Source organism: Siphateles boraxobius, unplaced genomic scaffold, assembly GCF_051911475.1.
Source record: "Siphateles boraxobius isolate OS27281-9 unplaced genomic scaffold, OSU_SipBor_1 13, whole genome shotgun sequence".
NCBI lineage: Eukaryota > Metazoa > Chordata > Actinopteri > Cypriniformes > Leuciscidae > Siphateles > Siphateles boraxobius.
Window position 1 is genome coordinate 16,600,001 of NW_027508733.1, and position 6,100 is coordinate 16,606,100.

General features: G+C 39.2%; 1 protein-coding gene across 1 annotated transcript in view; it reads right to left on the reverse strand.

Annotated features, from left to right (window-relative positions):
* mfsd6a (major facilitator superfamily domain containing 6a) overlaps positions 1-5,558 on the reverse strand; it is a 29,286-nt gene extending 23,728 nt beyond the window's left edge. Inside the window, exon 1 of the mRNA XM_077226183.1 lies at positions 5,554-5,558. The gene's annotated coding sequence lies outside the window, so the exon portion shown is untranslated. The remainder of the gene's footprint in view (positions 1-5,553) is intronic.
* Positions 5,559-6,100: the final 542 nt, after the last annotated feature.

Sequence of the window (6,100 nt, forward strand, 5' to 3'; positions counted from 1 at the left end):
AGCTCATTTAAACTAAAAACCATGTGCTTTTTACTTTTACAGGTAAAAGATGTTTGTCTGAATGCTATAACAGAACCATTTACATGTCTACATTTTTGTTGCATGTTGTATCCCAACATTGAAAATAACGCAAAAGTGCTTGGATGATGTGCTTTTATGCATAGGCAGTGTTGCGGAAAGTTACTATTAAAAGTTACCTTTCTAGTTACTTGAAAAAAGTATCTGATTACGCAACTAATGTTAGCTACTTGTAATGCATTACCCCAAACCCTATGCATAGGTAGTAGCATGTAGCATGCTATTTGGGCTATTATTAACTACAATCCTTTGCACAGCAACGGAGGTGGAGCTTGTGACGTTTTTGCTGAAATAATAAGAAACGTAGAACACTGAAGCTCACACATTTTTAAATGTAGAAACCAAAAAATAATAAAGGCAATATACTGTATAGCTAGATGCTAATGCTAAAGGCCCTGAAAGACTTCAAACGAAATCGGAGAACGAATTGGTGTGACATAATTTCGGACAAAATCATGCCAAAAGTTCGCTACAGTGGGTAGAAATCTAGTTAGCTCCGCCCACTCCCATGAAGCACCACAAATGACGTAATCAATTGGGTCTCCGTACGGTCTCAAAAACTTTAATATTTTAACTACTTTAATATTTTGCAATAAACGTAAAATATATTGCTTCAAATCAAAGTTTGTAATGTTATGATTCACGGTTCATGGCTTAAAATGCTTTAGTGAAGACTTTTTTTTTAAAATCCCTATGGGAGAAATGAATGGAAAAAAAAGTGGACGGGCACAGTTGCACTCTATTGATTGGGCCAATGTTGCTGTGTTGGGCTTAGCAGTAAAAGCACATTAAACATTGAAAAAAAAGACACACTATACCTTTAAGAAGGTCTAGAAAGGTCGTAAACCTGACAAACTTCAGCAACATCCAACAACAACCCTGAAAAACAAAGATGAAGAAATAGTTCAAAGAATGGAACAAAAATGAAAGATCAGTGAGGACACGAAATAAGTCATGGGCAAATATTTAGATTCCGTCGACTGCCTCACATCTGCCTCCATCATGATGACGTCACTAATTGACTGCTCATCTGTTTGGTTGGAAGAAAAACAGAGAAGATAGAAGGATATTTCCCCTCACTGTTTACCTCCGAGGATAAAGCCCGTTTTTCTGTTGCCCTATGCGTTGTTTCACTGATTCACTTGTTTACATCTGCGGTTTGTATCGAGTACACTACATCCAGAAACACTCTGTTTTAACCACAAAGCTTAAATTTCTATTGTGTAAAATGTCCTAAATTGGCACACAATGCTCCTGTGTGAGAGTAAAGTGGCATTAGCAGTTCATTCTCTCCGGTCTGCTAATCTGGAATGAGTTAGCCATGTTGTTTTGTGCAAGTTCTGCTTATAATTGAAAAGAAAGGCTGGTTTAGATCAGCATTTCACTCCAAAGCTTGAAATTAGAAAGATAACAGTGTTATTTAAACTTCTGTTTTTGCCTCTATGTTCTTGAATGGTTTTGAGGGGTTGTTAGCTCAATGCTAAGTGTTTTTTATGCTGTTCTGGGTCTGTTTGCTAATGTTGTTAAGTGGCTAAAGGATTTGTTTCTCAATGAGCCACATGATTTGAGGTATTATTCATGTTTGTATTTGAACCGTGTGGGATGAAAGATACCTTAGAGAGACTAAAACAAAAAAAGGCACTCTTGTGTCTCCATTATTGGTTGCAGCACAGCTGTAGCCTGTAAATCTCACCGCTTTTGATAGATTCAAATAAACATGGAAAAAACATGTTTAGAGAGATGCTGTATTTTTGCTTTAGTCATAGTGGTAGAGAAATGATTTTTTTGGGGTGTTTTTTTTCCCTGGTTAATTAAATTCAGGAAATTACCTGTGATTGGTCTAATCTGCTCTGATTGATTAGATGACTCAGTCTGTTGTGATTGGTCTACTCTGCTATGATTGGTTAGATGGCTCAGTCTGTTGTGATTGGTCTAATCTGCTCTGATTGGTTAGATGGCTCAGTCTGTTGTGATTGGTCTACTCTGCTATGATTGGTTAGATGGCTCAGTCTGTTGTGATTGGTCTAATCTGCTCTGTTTGGTTAGATGGCTCAGTCTGTTGTGATTGGTCTACTCTGCTCTGATGGTTAGATGCCTCAGTCTTTTGTGATTGGTCTACTCTGCTCTGATTGGTCAGACAGCCCAGTCTGTTATGATTGGTCTACTCTACTCTGATTGGTTAGATGGCTCAGTCTGTTGTGATTGTTCTACTCTACTCTGATTGGTTAGATGGCTCAGTCTGTTGTGATTGGTCTAATCTGCTCTGATTGGTTAGATGGCTCAGTCTGTTGTGATTGGTCTACTCTGCTATGATTGGTTAGATGGCTCAGTCTGTTGTGATTGGTCTACTCTGCTCTGATGGTTAGATGCCTCAGTCTTTTGTGATTGGTCTACTCTGCTCTGATTGGTCAGACAGCCCAGTCTGTTATGATTGGTCTACTCTACTCTGATTGGTTAGATGGCTCAGTCTGTTGTGATTGGTCTACTCTGCTCTGATGGTTAGATGCCTCAGTCTTTTGTGATTGGTCTACTCTGCTCTGATTGGTCAGACAGCCCAGTCTGTTATGATTGGTCTACTCTACTCTGATTGGTTAGATGGCTCAGTCTGTTATGATTGGTCTACTCTACTCTGATTGGTTAGATGGCTCAGTCTGTTATGATTGGTCTACTCTACTCTGATTGGTTAGATGGCTCAGTCTGTTGTGATTGTTCTACTCTACTCTGATTGGTTAGATGGCTCAGTCTGTTATGATTGGTCTACTCTACTCTGATTGGTTAGATGGCTCAGTCTGTTGTGATTGGTCTACTCTACTCTGATTGGTTAGATGGCTCAGTCTGTTGTCATTGGTCTACTTTACTCTGATTGGTTAGATGGCCCAGTCTGTTATGATTGGTCTACTCTACTCTGATTGGTTAGATGGCTCAGTCTGTTGTTATTGGTCTACTCTGCTCTGATTGGTTAGATGGCTCAGTCTGTTATGATTGGTCTACTCTACTCTGATTGGTTAGATGGCTCAGTCTGTTGTGATTGTTCTACTCTACTCTGATTGGTTAGATGGCTCAGTCTGTTGTTATTGGTCTACTCTGCTATGATTGGTTAGATGGCTCAGTCTGTTATGATTGGTCTACTCTACTCTGATTGGTTAGATGGCTCAGTCTGTTGTCATTGGTCTACTTTACTCTGATTGGTTAGATGGCCCAGTCTGTTATGATTGGTCTACTCTACTCTGATTGGTTAGATGGCTCAGTCTGTTGTTATTGGTCTACTCTGCTCTGATTGGTTAGATGGCTCAGTCTGTTATGATTGGTCTACTCTACTCTGATTGGTTAGATGGCTTAGTCTGTTGTGATTGGTCTACTCTACTCTGATTGGTTAGATGGCTCAGTCTGTTGTGATTGGTCTACTTTGCTTTGATTGGTTAGATGGCGCAGTCTGTTGTGATTGGTCTACTCTGCTCTGATTGGTTAGATGGCTCAGTCTTTTGTGATTGGTCTACTCTGCTCTGGTCAGATGACCCAGTCTGTTGTAACTGGTCTACTGCTTACAGCACGTGCTGGAAATTAAACGTCCATTACATATCTGGATTTCATCTCCAAAGCTTCCTCAGCACTTGATACACTGTGATACAACAAAAATTTTTTTTTTTTGAGAGCGAGTCAAAGTTGTTTGCGGATAGCTAATGAAGACCATAGGGTTCCATTATGCAAATTTGTTACAAACCTACATTATAACAGGATGTGAGACTGGAATTACTAACAACTCGTTCCAGGCAGTTTAGGTTTGATTCTTTCTTTCGGGTGGCAATAACTCCATTTGCCGTGCACTTTGATTTTGGAAACTTTGCAGACATTTTACTTTCACAAACAGCTATATTACAAAGTATATGAAAGGTAATATCCGAAAAAGCATAATAGACGGTTCTAATTTTTGTAAAGCAGAATGTTGAAATGTGTTCATTTTAATAAAAATCAACAGCTGGGAAAAACACCCAAAGTTGGAGAAACCCTGAATGTGGCTCCATGTTTGTCTTCTGTATAAACTTGCACACTGCCTGTTTTCCATAGAGGTGTGTGACCTTAAGATAAGAGCAGACTTTAGTTTTTAGACTAAATAGTTTTGTAGGAAATAAATTCTGTGACGTACAAGCAAAGAATTTGCTGGGGCCCCACTCTTTGTTCATGGGAACTGTTGGATTGATTAAAAAGGGTCCTCTTTGAACTGTGCAACAATTTTCCTGTTTTTCAGAGAAAGTTTCCCCTTGGGAAACCAGTTCAGATGATTAAGAATGGGAATCGAGCCCGTTTTTGAATAAATACTGTCTGGTTAGCACAGCACAGTGTCTGGGTGTTGGAGAACGCTGAAATGTTAGCATCAAAACTAATGGATCTTGACATAAGTATTTGAACAACTAAAATGAAAGCTTCGTATCCTCAAAAAAACAACAAAACAGAAGCAGTGATGGAAGAAAAAACGATTTTAGGAGGAACATCTAGTAAAAAAAATCCTTTCCCCTGTCAATTTTTGGATCTTTCTGGACAGCCCCCGTTTTTATAAGATATAAATATATGGAAATATGTAATATATAGTATATAAATATGTGTGTGTGTGTGTGTGTGTGTGTGTGTGTGTGTGTGTGTGTGTGTGTGTGTGTGTGTGTGTGTGTGTGTGTGTGTGTGTGTGTGTGTGTGTGTGTGTGTGTGAAGTAAAGTATGTTGACACGGTTGACAAATCGGTGCAGTCAAGACAAGTGTTAATGTCCAGAAGTCCCATCAAAATATTATGAGCGAGTCTTTTGCTTTACTTTCCTTGTTTACGTTTCCTTCAGGCATTTGACCAATCATGAGACTTACTCATCTGGTGTGTCTAGGTCACTCCATTATGAAAGTTAAAAACAGCAAATATAAAAATGTGTCATTATTTACTCACCCTCATGTTGTTCCAAACCTGTAAGATTTTCTTTCTTCTGTTGAACACAAAAGAAGATGAATTTAATAGAAGACTATAATTTAAAGCACCCCGTTGACTTCCATAGCATTTTTTTTTCCTACTTTGGAAGTCAATGGATGCCGTCAACTGTCTGTCGCTCATAAAGACAGTCTTGTCGTCACCTACTGGCATATCGATGTAACCTGCAGAAAGGGGTTTGGTTAGTGGTAGTTCTACCAGTTCTACCAGAAAGACTTGGGAGAACAAATACTGTAACAATTCTACATTTATTGACAGCCCAGCAAGCAATATTATGATATAAAGTTTTTTGGCGTAGGCCTTGTCCATAGCTCGCAATCCGAGGGTCCGGAATCTGCAGTGCACTTCCTGCCTGAAGACAAAGGCAGGGGCGCAGCCGACCCCCAAAAATAGGTGGAAGAATAATTCCACCGGGGCGGAGCCCATCCCCCACAGAACGGTAAGAAAAGTATACCCACCAGTCATGAATCCTGTAGTTCCTAAACATAGAAACATGAGAAGCAGTGAACCTGTAAGTTAGACGTGTATAATGCATTTATGCATTTTTTATATTCCTGCTGCTGTATTTACACTTGAGCATTTATCCACCATTGCTGACGCTTTCCTCCCAAGCGACTAATATTTCATTTCAAGATGTGCTTTACGTCTTATCATTTCTTGCTCCCAGGAAAATGAACCCTTGACCTTAGTGTTATAATCTACAACACTGTACTGTTTAAGCTACAGGAAACGAGTTGAATGGAAGCGTCAGCATCTGCGAACTCAGACATGTGTAAGTACCGATCTTTTGTACCACGAGTATAGAACACGATTGGACAGATGAGAATGTAATAAGTGACATAGCAATTGAGTCTTCCCGGCAGAACTTATGCTAAAGCTTCCATTGATGATTACCTTAATCAGAACTTCTAATAAAGATATTTCTGCTTCTATTAAAGCACAGCTGTAGTCTTAAATACCTGGCATTTGAGTCCGGGGTGAATCATTTATATAATTTCTGCTTGGAATTATAAAAAACGGTCATTACTGCTAAAGTAAAGGAACATAGTGATCCTG